This window comes from Podarcis cretensis (genome assembly GCF_951804945.1).
Source record: "Podarcis cretensis genome assembly, chromosome: 17".
NCBI lineage: Eukaryota > Metazoa > Chordata > Lepidosauria > Squamata > Lacertidae > Podarcis > Podarcis cretensis.
In genome coordinates, this window is record NC_137187.1 from 29120385 (window position 1) to 29135000 (window position 14616).

The 14616-nt window shown below is 45.0% G+C and overlaps 1 long non-coding RNA gene across 1 annotated transcript in view; it reads right to left on the reverse strand.

Moving 5' to 3' along the window:
- Positions 1 to 936: 936 nt before the first annotated feature.
- The window catches only part of LOC307206632, a 218908-nt gene continuing 205228 nt past the window's right edge, over positions 937 to 14616 (reverse strand). Inside the window, exon 3 of the long non-coding RNA XR_013834438.1 lies at positions 937 to 1017. This is a non-coding gene — a long non-coding RNA (uncharacterized lncRNA). The remainder of the gene's footprint in view (positions 1018 to 14616) is intronic.

Sequence of the window (14616 nt, forward strand, 5' to 3'; positions counted from 1 at the left end):
AGGACCCAAATTGTTCTCAAAATCAATTGCATAAACTAAGCAAGCCATAAAAAACCTGCTTTACAAACCTGGTCAGTTTGACTAATTCATTCCAACCAAAGTACTGAGGGGGGAGCACTCAATTTTAGCCCCACCCCTTCTAATCTTAAAGTGAAAATCTGGACTCTGCAAAATGGGCTCCTAAAAGCTGCAGACTGTAATCAAGTCTCTTTCCCACTGCGACCCACCAGATTCTGTGAAGCAGAATAAAAATATTCCCATGAATATAGCTATCAAATTATAGCTTTGGAAATAACATAGGCAGTGAGACCTGGGGGGGGGGACGGACTCCATCCCTATTAACCTTTTATAGCTCAGGAATTATTATATGTGTTCCAACAGCTATGCAGAGATGCAACTCTGAGTCATGGCTGTAATAACAACTCATTAAAACCATTAAGAGAGGCCGGATCCTGGGGGGACAGAGTCTTGACAAGGTTTGGCTAAATATAGTAAGGAAGGAGTTACATTCTGTCTAGTAAATTATTTCTGGAATGGCATTCTTGTGCATTCATGCACAAATCGAGCATATTGTTGAGCCATAGATATGCGCAAACCTAATGGCGGGATCTCAGATAAGATCTAGCAGGCAGGCAAGAGTTCCCCAGAGGAGAGAAAAGCAGATCCTGAAAAGCCAGACACCTTGTGGCTAAGTCCACATCATTTGGCATATGCTGCCCTTTCAAGTTAGCACAGATGCAAATGTTGAAGACGGTCGCGGAAGACGTGTCCTATAAGTTCCCATTAAGCTTTCTCTTGGCAGATCAAGACAAGCAGGTGACAGCAAAAGTTGCAAAGTTTTTAGCTGGGGCAATTAGAATATGACCCACTATTTGACTATTGACCCTTAAATGTATTTTATATAACTGGCTTTTTATTTCTATTCTTTGTACAGTGGTACCTCTGGTTACGTACTTAATTCGTTCTGGAGGTCCGTTCTTAACCTGTAACTGTTCTTAACCTGAAGCACCACTTTAGCTAACGGGGCCTCCTGCTGCTGCCGCACTGCCAGAGCACGATTTCTGTCCTTATCCCGAAGCAAAGTTCTTAACCTGAGGTACTATTTCTGGGTTAGTGGAGTCTGTAACCTGAAGCGTATGTAAGCTGAAGTGTATGTAACCTGAGGTACCACTGTATATCGTATTGTTGTTTTCTTGCTATGGCCGATGGCTGAAACAAATAAAGATTTTTTCATTCATCCGTTCCCATTCAGAAACATACACCTTGCAGAGTGCTGCATTGTGGCTAAAAATTAAAAAAAGAAGGTTAACTGGGCTCCCAGAAGTCACCTCTTTCCCTACAAAGCAAAGAGGCCGGATAAATGAAAATGAAGCTGACTTGTTAAGCTTTCAGAATTGTCACTTCTGGCCATGCAACTTGGCATTTTAGAAACTTTCCTCTTGGTCCTTCAGCACTGTCAAACAACCATTGAATAATTTGCCATCTCCCTTTTATCCACAGGTAGAAATGACTTCACAAGGGATGGCACCATGGAGAGCCAGGTTCTCAGTTCTCTTACAATTGTGTAAGGCAGATTTGAAATTAAATTATCGAAGGTTATTCACCAAAGCCAGACGAAACGTCTTTCCTTCTGCAGTGTTGGATGGCAGGTTGAGAGGAGTTCCCTACCAGGACAGACTTTGCTCGTGTGCCCAAGACATCAATTCTATAAAACATATTTTGCTGCGCTGTGCGAAATATGAGCAAGCCAGGGCTGAACTGATATTACCCTTGCTGGTACCTGTCCTGGGAAAATCAGAGGCTCACTATGTCAGGTTCCTATTGGAAGACCGGACAAATGCTAAAACATTAGCAGTGGCAAAGTTTTTATCGGTGGTTGCAGGAACTAATGATCCCTATCTTTAAGTCTGAACAAAATGCTTGTTTAACCTGGAGGTAGGCTGTCTGAATTGTGCATTGCTTTGTAACGATTTGTTGGGTCTCTGGACCATAAGATTGATTGATTGATTGATTGATTGATTTTAAATCAAGCTATAGTTTTAATGCCTGTTGTCTTTGTCCATGGAGTTTTCTTGGCAGGGATACTGGAGTGGCTTGCCGGTTCCTCCTCCAGGTGGATCACGTTTGGTCAAAACTCTCCACTATGACCTGTTCATCTTGGGTGCCCTGCTCGGCATAGTTCATAGCTTCTCTGAGTTCTTCAAGCCCCTTCGCCACGGCAAGGCAGTGATCCATGAAGGGGAGACTCTTGAGAGTCCCATGGACTGCAAGAAGATCAAACCTCTCCATTCTGAAGGAAATCAGCCCTGAGTGCTCACTGGAAGGACAGATTGTGAAGCTGAGGCTCCAGTACTTTGGCCACCTCATGAGAAGAGAAGACTCCCTGGAGAAGACCCTGATGTTGGGAAAGATGGAGGGCACAAGGAGAAGGGGGCGACAGAGGACGAGATGGTTGGATAGTGTTTTTGAGGTTACCAGCATGAGTCTGACCAAGCTGCGGGGTGCAGTGGAGGACAGGAGTGCCTGGCGTTCTCTGGTCCATGGGGTCACGAAGAGTCGGACACGACTAAACGACTAAACAACAACAACAACAATAGTTTTAATGCCTAAAGCAAGCTGGCCCACATTCTGGCTGACACAGGGGGAGAAGAGCTTGGTCTTCCTCTCGAGTAATTGCAGTAATGTTTTCCTCGGTGCTTTTCCATTTCACCTGCAAACCAGCTCTTGCCAGTTCGACACAGGCCAAGTGCTTTTTGTTAAAACACCCACAGACCTTGAAATGAGCTTGGATTCCTTGGGTGCGTGGGACACAGCAGCAACTGAATTACTCACTGAGTAAGACCAGGACCTCAACAGGAACACCAGCCAAGTCATCTGGAAAATCTCCTAAATCGCAAAACCTGCAGGATCAGAGATTCTCAGAGGACTGGAGTAAATATATGAATTATTTGAAAAGCAATTGCAATCAACAGATTACGCTAGTAGGATTGCAAGAAGCTTTGTAAGGAGAATTATACGAAATACTGCAGAGAAGACTATGATAAGAATTATTTTGTTGTTTAGTCGTTTAGTCGTGTCCGACTCTTCATGACCCCATGGACCAGAGCACGCCAGGCACTCCTGTATTCCACTGCCTCCCGCAGTTTGGTCAAACTCATGCTGGTAGCTTCGAGAACACTATCCAACCATCTCGTCCTCTGTCGTCCCCTTCTCCTTGTGCCCTCCATCTTTCCCAACATCAGGGTCTTTTCCAGGGAGTCTTCTCTTCTCATAAGGTGGCCAAAGTCTTGGAGCCTCAGCTTCAGGATCTGTCCTTTTAGTGAGCACTCAGGGCTGATTTCCTTCAGAATGGATAGGTTTGATATTCTTGCAGTCCATGGGACTCTGAAGAGTCTCCCCCAGCACCATAATTCAAAAGCATCGATTCTTCAGCGATCAGTCTTCTTTATGGTCCAGCTCTCACTTCCATACATCAGAATTATTAGTGAAGGAGTATTAAATGTAATTCTGAAAATAATGAAATGCAGATTAAGTGATCAAAACTGAAAAATCTTCAGATGCAGTTGATGGAAGTCCAAAACATTGTATATGATAAGTATGTTATATGATGTTTGGAAATTATTTGTAAAAATCAATAAAAATATTTTTATTTAAAAAAGGAAAATCTCCTAAATCATTCATGAATCTGGGACATCTTAACTGCCATTGCCCATCCAAACTTCACCAGGAAGTGGTCTGTCCATGCCAAGGGCATTCTTTTTACACAAAATGCTAGCTAAGCACCACTGGTCCATTGCCCTAGCTGCAGTGGCGTAGCGTGGGTTGTCAGCACCCGGGGCAAGGCAAGTAATTTGCGCCCCCTAACCCGTGGATTTGCGCACCCTAACCCTAACCCCCAGATGTTGCGCCCGGTGCGGCCGCCCCCCCTGCACCCCCCACGCTACGCCACTGCCTAGCTGTTATGGCAGCAGTGTGTAGCAGGGGTTTTGTTCTTGTAGCAGGGTTTCTGCCTAATCCTACAGCCCCCACAGCCAGGGGTGCATCTTCCAAATAGAACTGGGCTGAAGTTTTTAAGCAGAGGTTGGGCGGCCATCTGTCATAGATGCTTCAGCTGAGATTCCTACATTACAGGGGGTTGGAATGGATGATACAGGGGTCCCTTCCAGCTCTGAAATTCTATGATTCTATGAATATGTCATTTGATTGTTTGCTTCTCCCCCCCCCAAAAAAAAAAATAGGTGAGGAAGTTTTTAAAACATAGAAAAATAAGGGGGGGGAGAGTCAGGTATAAATCAATTTGTTATTGTTCAGCACAATAACAAAGCTGAACTCCTTCACAAAATGTTCCCCGCAAAATGTCCCCCCAGGGCTCTGGTATGATTCTGTCTGCTTCAGGCACGTCACACTGTAATTAGCATGGCATTGTCCCTCTGTCATCGGTAGTCTAATGAATTAATCACACCCAAGCAGTCCCTGCTTTCAGCCGTACAATTAAGGGATTGTGGTCTGATTTCTTTTTGTATCGTGAAACAGGTCCTTTTTAAAGGACAGGAAACACAAGAAAGGAATCGGTCACAAGGACCAGCCTTGACATGAATCAAGACAGTTGTCTTCTGAGACGATGATGCCTCTTTGACCCTAGATAAGAGCTCTGACTTGAGAGCTGGCTCCATGGATGTTTACTAGACGGATACAGTGCAGGGACTTCAACAACAACATTTCGTTTTAAATGTTTTAAAACAATCGTAGCCATCCACCTGATTTGTACTCCAATTCAGTAGCGCACCGGATGCCAGGAGGGGTCATGGGGGGCAGCTGGGTGTCAGGGGGGGGGCAGACCTGCTCTGCCACTGCTCTATAATAATGCATGATTTATTATAAGAAGTTGTAATAAACAAAACCTGCCCTTCTTCCCTTATGGGGGACACAAGAGCCCTTATAGAGTCCTTTGTAGGCTCTCCATCGGTCGGAGAAAATAACAGAGGCCAACCAGAGAATATTGAGAAGCAAAGCAGCTAGTAAGCCTGATCTTTATTGATCTGTTGCAACAGGGTGCTCCCCTTACACACAGGAAAGGAGGAGGACCCCGAACCAAAGTGTGCCCCCCATATAGACATTTTAAATTGCCTTCCCTGGAGATCAAGACCACCCCCCACAAACATCATATCATCATATCTACATCACAGAAAAGGCGGTCTACAACAGAAATTTGAATGCTGTTGTTTTTCCTGTCTGTCAGGTTATCTGATAATGCTTTATCCAATTGCCTTTCCTGGTAGTCTGGCCATTCCTTTGAGATGGTGATTTCCCAGTTCCTGAGACAATGGGAAGGTTCCCTTACCCCCTTCCTCCTTGCAGAGAAAACGTTTGGTGAGTTGGGGAGTCAAAATGGTTTCAGGAAGGTCTTCCCTGTACTGCTCCAGACATGTGGCCTGCATATCTATGTACGAGCTTGGTTGGTACATTTATGAACATTTATTATATATATAAGGCCTTAAATTTTGTATTTAAAAGTAAAAGACAGGACCGTTGAGGGAGATAAGAGGAAGACTGTGTTGAGGAAATATTGGGGAAGGGGTGAAATGGGGAGATCTAAGAGACATGGTGTGGTGCCTAAAAGTTTACTGTTGACACAGGCTGGCTTACAGATTAGGCTAAATCAGTCCTTGACACCTGTAATCTGCTATATGCTATTGTGGGCAGCATGCCCTCCCAGATGGTGAGAAGTTCTAGAGAAGTTCTCTGACTTATTTCCATGAGCACTTGAGATTCACAGTGCATTTCTTCCTAACCGCTTTGTTTTGTTGTTGTTTAGTCGTTTAGTCGTGTCCGACTCTTCGTGACCCTGTGGACCAGAGCACACCAGGCACTCCTGTCTTCCACTGCCTCCCGCAGTTTGGTCAAACTCATACTGGTAGCTTCAAGAACATTGTCCAACCATCTCGTCTTCTGTCGTCCCCTTCTCCTTGTGCCTGCCTTCTTTCCCAACATCAGGGTCTTTTCCAGGGAGTCTTCTCTTCTCATGAGGTGGCCAAAATATTGGAGCCTCGGCTTCAGGATCTGTCCTTCCAGTGAGCACTCAGCGTTGATTTCCTTCAGAATGGATAGTTTTGGTCTTCTTGCAGTCCATGGGACTCTCAAGAGTCTCCCCCAGCACCAGAATTCAAAAGCATCAATTCTTCAGCGATCAGCCTCTTTATGGTCCAGCTCTCACTTCCATACATCACTACTGGGAAAACCATAGCTTTAACTATACGGACCTTTGTTGGCAAGGTGATGTCTCTGCTTTTTAAGATGCTGTCTAGGTTTGTCAATGCTTTTCTCCCAAGAAGCAGGCGTCTTTTAATTTCGTGGCTGCTGTCACCATCTGCAGTGATCATGGAGCCCAATAAAGTAAAATCTCTCACTGCCTCCATTTCTTCCCCTTCTATTTGCCAGGAGGGGATGGGCCCAATGGCCATGATCTTCGTTTTTTTGATGCTGAACTTCAAACCATATTTTGCGCTCTCCTCTTTCACCCTCATTAAAAGGCTCTTTAATTCCTCCTCACTTTCTGCCATCAAGGTTGTGTCATCTGCATATCTGAGGTTGTTGATATTTCTTCCTTTCCCAATTTTGAACCAATCAGAATAACCGCTTACTGGTATGAAAGCATCAACAGAGGTAAGGAAGTTGCTCCTACAAGGCTGTGGATCCTATTCCTAGAGGCAGAACCTGCTTTCTAAAGGGCTTCATTTGGCCATTTCCCACCTCTCTTTCTCTCTCTTTCAAACCCCAAACTCCTGTTTCTTTCACACACATAATTTCCCAAGAACCTTCCTTTTTGGGAACCATCCAAAGCCATGTAAGAACATTAAGAGTCATTTACACCAATCATCTTTTGCAAATCAGGCAAAACCCATTCTCAGTAGCCAGACAGCAAATTCACAACACTATTTTTGTTCCTAGCACTTAATTCTGGCTCTCACCACTTGTTTATTTAGGAGAGATGCATGCTGTGAAAGGAAAAGCTGCTGCTAACAGCTTTTCCCATTGTTTTCCCTCAATCTTCTGGTCCCAGCAGCCCCTGCTGCCCACCCACCTGCTAGAGCAAAGAGACTGTCCTTTCTGTCAACAAATCCATGGGAAGGGAGGGTGAGAGATTGGACAAGGAAGGAACAAGTGGGAGATGCTACTGTTGGATCTTCTTCCCTAATGGCTCAGCTAGGACCAGTTTGCTTAACCAAATATAGCCTTAAAAGGTAAAAGGGACCCCTGACAGTTAAGTCCAGTCGCGGACAACTCTGGGGTTGCAGCACTCATCTCTCTTTACTGGCCAAGGGAGCCGACGTTTGTCTGCCAGCAGTTTTTCCAGGTCATGTGGCCAGCATGACTAAGCCACTTCTGGTGAACCAGAGCAGCACACGGAAACACTATTTACCTTCCCTCTGGAGTGGTACCTACCTATTTGTCTACCCTTTGACGTGCTTTCAAACTGCTAGGTTGGCAGGAGCAGGGACCGAACAACGGGAGCTCACCCCGTCGCAGGGATTTGAACTGCCGACCTTCTGATTGGCAAGCCCAAGAGGCTCAGTGGTTTAGACCACAGCGCCACCCATGTCCCTAAATATAGCCTACTCAATCCATATTTATAATGGGCCAATGCAGAACCCAGAACATGTCCCACTGATCATCTGACTACTTCACTCTCAATTTGACTTTTATTTCCACTTAACTCGGTTTTAGCAGACTTGGGACCGCCCAGTTTTATCATTAGCTATTTCTTACATTTCTATATCACATTTTCTGCCAAGGAACTAAAGGTGATGTACATGGTTCACAACAACCTTGTGAGGTAGGTTAGACCAAGAGGCTGTGACTGGCTCAAGCTTACCCAGTGAGCTTCATGTCTGCATATGATCTGGCTTCCCAGATCACAGTCCAGCTCACACCAAACTCCAAAGGGCTCCACATTGTCTAGATCAGGCATAGGCAAACTCCAGCCCTCCAGGTGTTTGGGACTACAATTCCCATCATCCCTAGCTAACAGGACCAGTGGTCAGGGATGATGAGAATTGTAGTCCCAAACATCTGGAGGGCTGGAGTTTGCCTATGCCTTTCAGACCCCCCAAGTGTTCCTATTTTCCACGGACAGTCCCAGATATACAGAAACTGTCCTGGTTTCTGATTTGATCCTGGCAAGTCCTGCTTTTCCTTAGGATGTCTCTATTTTCATTGGAAAAATGCTGGAAGGTATGGAGTTATGCAACCCCCAAGCCAAGGAGATATGTAACTAGACAACCTTTAGAAGACCTTTAGAAGATCATATCTGAAGGCAGCTCTGTATAGGGAAGCATTTTAGTGTTTCATGTTTTCTTATGTTTTTATATACCGGTATATGTTAGAAGACTCCCAGAGTGGCTGGGGCATAATTTTAAATACAGTCGTACGTCGGAAATCAAACGTCTTGTGACTCAAATGTTTTGGCTCCTGAACACCGCAAACCTGGAAGTGAGTGTTCCGGTTTGTGAGCGTTCTTTGCAACCCGAATGTCCGACGCGGGTTATGATTCCGTTCGACTTCCAAGGTATGGCTGTACAGTGGTACCTCTGGTTGTGAACGGGATCTGTTCCGGGTCATGATTCACCGCTTCTGCGCATGCATGTGACATCATTTTGAGCATCCGCACATGCTAGAGCGGCAAAACCCAGAAGTAACCCTTTCCGGTACTTCCAGGTCATAGTGGGACGGAACCTGAAAAGATTTAACCTGAAGCAAACGTAACAAGAGGTATGACTGTATTTTTTTATTATTACAGTGGTACCTCGGGTTATATACGCTTCAGGTTACATACACTTCAGGTTACAGACTCCACTAACCCAGAAATAATGCTTCAGGTTAAGAACTTTGCTTCGGGATAAGGACAGAAATCGTGCTCTGGCGGCGTGGCGGCAGCAGGAGGCCCCATTAGCTAAAGTGGTGCTTCAGGTTAAGAACAGTTTCAGGTTAAGAACGGACCTCCAGAACAAATTAAGTACTTAACCCGAGGTACCACTGTATTATATAAGATGTCCCTATTTTAATCAGAGAAATGTTGGAGGGTATGTAGATTCTGAACATGCTATAGAGGGGTTGTGTGAGTTGACTTATAGTTTCAAACGCTGTATTTAGGATTGATACGCAGACCCTAGATTGCCCATCATGTCAGGAACTCCTCTGTATCACAGAGGCTGCAGCTCAGGCCAGGCCCATTGTTCAGCGGCAGAATGCCCGCCTGCCTGCCAAAGGGTCTATATCCAATCCCAGGACTGTTAAAAGACTATTGATCTCTGGGAGCCAGTTGAAGCAGCCAGTGCTGTGGTCTAGTTGCATCACAGTCCTTGTGCCTGCCTAATACTGCTTGCTTGTGTTCTGCAGTGAAACATCCCTCTGTTGTTGTGTGTATTTCTTGGCTCACATCGTACAGCAGAACTGAACACCCTTCCTATCTCTGGGACATCTAATCCTGCTTGTCTCCAAACCCCGAAGCTTTTATGCAGGGAAGATTACCATTGATTTCCTTTTCAGTTGTATCCACTGGAACTGTCACTGGTTGGAAGCTTTTGAAGGAGTCAAAAAATAAAGAAAGAGGGTGCTTTGTTTGCCTTGCTCAGCTCTTTATGATGTCCTAAGTTCATCTGTTTATTAGTCTCGGGACCTGACCTTTGAGCTGGTACTCACATAGGCAGCCCTTATTCAAGGGGGCAGCTGCAGTGGTGGGCTTTGTGTGGTACAACACCCACTGCCCTAAGCACAACTACAGAGGAGTCCCATGCAAATGTATTTGGAAGTAAAACGTAATGAGTTTACTGGGATCAGGGCCGGATTTGGGTTGGATGAGGCCCTCAGCTCCTGAAGGTAATGGGGCCCTTTCTACGTCCAGCTGTCCTTTGTCAACAACAAATGGTCACTGTTTTTTGTGTTGAATATATGCTATATGGTAATTTATGGACCTCATAGGTATCTCAAGCCGTTTGCACATAACAAAATATGTATTTTATCAAAGTAATTGTTGAACTGAAATACAATTAAGAAGTATATTAATAGTGAAATAATTATTAAGCTTTAACTTAAAATGATGTTTTGGTAATTCATAACAAACTTAATAATGCAAACACATTGGCATTTGGCAAGAACAAAAGTTCCTTTAGAAACACAATTTACAAAGACTCATAATCTAGTCTCTAGAAACTTGCTATAATATGAAATAATAATAGGTGCAAATATATGATGCAAACTACTAATAATTATAAATAGCAGAATGTAGGCACCCTATATAAAGAAATGAGCAAACTAGTGATATTTTAGGGAGCAGGCTAGCAGGTGGGGCCCCTGACTTACATCACAGGAGCCTACACAACACAAAACACTGTTGCTGTATGTAGGTTTTATTTTGTTTGGTTTTTTATCTTATATTTTGGAAATGTACATCCAGGTTTTTCCCCTTTAATTTTTTGGGGGGCCCTCAAGGGAGTGGGGCCCTAAGCTAGAGCTTGTTTAGCTTATACGTTAATCCGGCACTGACTGTGATTTATTATTCCTCCTATAGCTACTTAGGGTTCTTCATCTCAGAAGTAAGTTTGCTTAGAAGTGAAGGGGCTCATGCTCAAGAAAATGCATTTAGAATTGAGAGTGGAGTTTGTCGTTTGCATATACAGAAAGAGAATTGTAGCATGCTCATCAAGCTGAACAGCCTCCCTGTTGCTCTGACTACATTTGTGAGAGGGATGATGCACCCTTTTCTCAGCAGTTGAAAACCCATGCATAAAATATTAACGCGTTTTCTTAAATACACCACGGTAAGTGCTAATAATTACTTGGGTAAGCAAGAGTTGCAGCATGGAGGTGTTTCTAAAAATACAATTTTTTAAATGTCTTTCCTGTGATATTTTTAGTTTCTAAATAAAAGCTATCCACGCACGTAATGGGGCATTGGCTTGCCGCTTGAAGTGGTTGTAGAAATAGCTTTTGGTGCAACTGCATCATAAGTGCTTAGCTTAAAGATGTAATAATGGAGTGGAATTTCCTGGATGATGTTTTTCAGACTTTGAAATGAGGATGGAAACTTTGCATTCCTTAGGGCTTGGGAACCCTCCATTTTAATAGTAGTAATAATAATAATAATAATAATACAAAAAAAAAACAGGAACTAAAATGTGCCAATCCCATAAAAAATTAATCTCCACTAACCTTAAACTGGTCACACTGGGTTAAACACACCATTCTTATATTTCATTTCATAAAATCGAAATAGCTTGATTTGTGCTATGTGACTTCTTTAGTTTATTGCAGGTGTAGAAAAGTTGGACAATGGCATTTGCGGGAGAAGCCTCTTGTGGCCAAGGAAATAAGACAGAGAAACAAGGAACAGCTAGAGAAGAAAGTCACAAGACGCTAGTGACTGACAGCAGAATAGAGAAAGGAACAGGGAGATGAGAGGCCCAATATTTAACAGCTGAGGCTTTGTCAGCGATGGAACAATTACCTTGCCTGATCAACAAGCAACATTGTGCACCTGAATCGGAAAAGAAAGACCAGGACTCTTCACAATGCTGGCAGTTGTTGAGCCACTTGTTCTGGGTCCATGAATTCACTTGTTAACTACTTCCTAATGCAATAGGGACGCGCGTGACACTGTGAGTTAAACCACAGAGCCTAGGACTTGCAGATCAGAAGGTCGGCGGTTCGAATCCCCATGATGGGGTGAGCTCCCGTTGCTTTCTCCCAGCTCCTGCCAACCTAGCAGTTCGAAAGCACGTCAAAGTGCAAGTAGATAAATAGGTACCACTCTGGCGGGAAGGTAAACAGCGTTTCCGTGCACTGCTCTGGTTCGCCAGAAGCGGCTTACTCATGCTGGCCACATGACCCAGAAGCTGTACGCCGGCTCCCTGGGCCAATAAAGTGAGATGAGTGCCACAACCCCCGAGTCGGTCACGACTGGACCTAACGGTCAGGGGTCCCTTTACCTAATGCAAGTATACAAGGAGTTTGTAGAACTGAAATGGTAAAGTCAGGTCCTTTAGCCAGCGCACTCAGGTCCTGAAGTAACTATGCTTGCGAGACCTAAGGAATTCAGAGCAGCAGCGCTTAGATAAACAGGGCACAGGAGCACTTCTCATTTAGATGCCACGAAGGGGTTAAAGGACTATCTATCTGCATGTAAGATAGATTCCCAAAATACCTCTTTCCCACAATGCTCTCCTCTGTATTGATGGCCCAACTTGGGACCCTGGAACTTCAGGCTTAGGGGCCAAATGTGGCTCTGCGGAACTCTATTCGGCCCTTGGGGCTCACCAGGGGCCGCACGCCTCACTGCTCCTGCGTGAGGTGGTGCAATGGGCTGGTGTGTAGAAACGAGCCAGGTGTGCAAAGGGGGAAAGTCAGGTTTGTTCTGTTTGCCGTTGCTTGCGGCACCAACCAGCTGCATGTGGCCCCTGGAAGCCTCTCCAACAGGCAATGTGGCCCTTAGGCTGAAAGAGATTCTCCACCCATGGGAATTTAACTCAGGAGTGCGGAAAAGGATCTGACAGGGGATAGTTCAGTTGGCTAGAGCATGGTGCTGGGGATGCCAAGGTTGCAGCTTCGATCTCTTTATGGAGCAGCGGCATATTCCTGCACTGCAGGGGATTGGAATAGATGACCCCCAGGGTCCCTTCCAACTCCACAATTCTATGATTCTTATCTCCCCTACCCCTCACACCCAACTGTCAATCTCCTGACATCAGGGGATCATTGTCAGGGCTGCAGAACATCATTACAAAGAGTCCTTGCATGGTGCTTCACAGAATCATAGAATTGTAGAGCTCAAAGGGACCCTGAGGCTCATCTAGTCCACAATGCAGGCAGTGGCGTAGCAAGGTCAGGTGGTACCCGGTGTGAATTTTTTTTTGTCAGTAGGCTATGGTTTTCCCAGTAGTGATGTATGGAAGTGAGAGCTGGACCATAAAGAAGGCTGGTCTCCGAAGAATTGATGCTTTTGAATTCTGGTGCTGGAGGAGACTCTTGAGAGTCCCATGGACTGCAAGAAGATCAAACCTGTCCATTCTGAAGGAAATCAGCCCTGAGTGCTCACTGGAAGGACAGATTCTGAAGCTGAGGCTCCAAGACTTTGCCCACCTCATGAGAAGAGAAGACTCCCTGGAAAAGACCCTGATGTTGGGAAAGATGGAGGGCACAAGGAGAAGGGGACGACAGAGGATGAGATGGTTGGATAGTGTTCTCGAAGCTACCAGCATGAGTTTGCCCAAACTGCGGGAGGCAGTGGAAGACAGGAGTGCCTGGCATGCTCTGGTCCATGGCGTCACGAAGAGTCGGACACGACTAAACGACTAAACAACAACAAGGTCAGAAGCTGGGTCTATTCTGGCCCCAAATGTTGTAGTGCTCTTTTTTTTTATGATGCTGATGATAGCCCGTCTAGCTGGCTGGGTTTCCCCATCCATTCTGGGTGGCTCCCAACCAAATATTAAAAACATAATAAAACATTAAAAACTTCCAGAGCCAGTGTGGTGTAGTGGTTAAGAGCAGTGGACTTGTAGTCTGGTGAACTGGGTTCACTTCCCCGCTCCTCCACATGCAGCTGCTGGGTAACCTTGGGCCAGTCACACTTCTTTGAAGTCTCTCAGCCCCACTCACCTCACAGAGTGTTTGTTGTGGGGGAGGAAGGGAAAGGAGAATGTTAGCCGCTTTGAGACTCCTTCAGGTAGTGATAAAGTGGGATATCAAATCCAAACTCTTCTTCTTCTTCTTCTTTGGATGTCTTCTAAAAGTTATGTCGATGGGAGGGCGCCACCACTGAGAAGGCCCTCTGCCTGGTTTGATATTTTGATATGCAAGGAAAATGGATCTTTACAGCAACTGAGTGGCAGAGGCTTTTACCAGTGGGCCAAGGGGCAAATATTTAGAGACCGGAATTGGGGGACCAAAACTTGACACAGGTGCAACAAAACGCAAGGCAGGCAATCTCCGCTTATCTAAATGTGTGCTGCTTTTTTAAAGTTTCAGAAAGCAGCAGCCAGGGGCACATCATTGCTTACACCGATCAATTATAGAGACAGATGGAAAACACAGACATCTGTTGTGTCCTATGGAAACGGGAACATGGTGTTGATGTTGTCACAGAAACGCAGCAACCTTCTATCGAGGTCAGGGCCAGTCAGAGACACGGGAGCAAGGAAAGGGATGCAAAGCAAAGGGAGTTTTCCCTTTGGAAAAAGGGGCTTCCTTTTCTGTTCAACACACACAACAACAAAAACTACCTTAGCGGCAGAATATGAGCGACTTTACGTTTTCTCCTGTGCTAAACAGTGTGTGTGTGTGTTTGTAGATATACATAATCACAGCCACGGGGAGGCAGCTGCCTCCCTAAATCAAGTAAATAAATAAAAACACTTAACTAACTAACCAATTGCATCACAGATAACTTGGTTCTGCCCCCCCAAAACACAAAGCCTGCCCCCCAACTAAATCCTGACTCCACCCATGTATGTATGTTGCTTCAAAGTGTGTGTGTACTGCACAAACTTTGATGCCGCATGTAATAGTATTTAATTCATTGGTGTAGAATGCTGAAAACAATTTTCTTCAGAGACTGGAGAT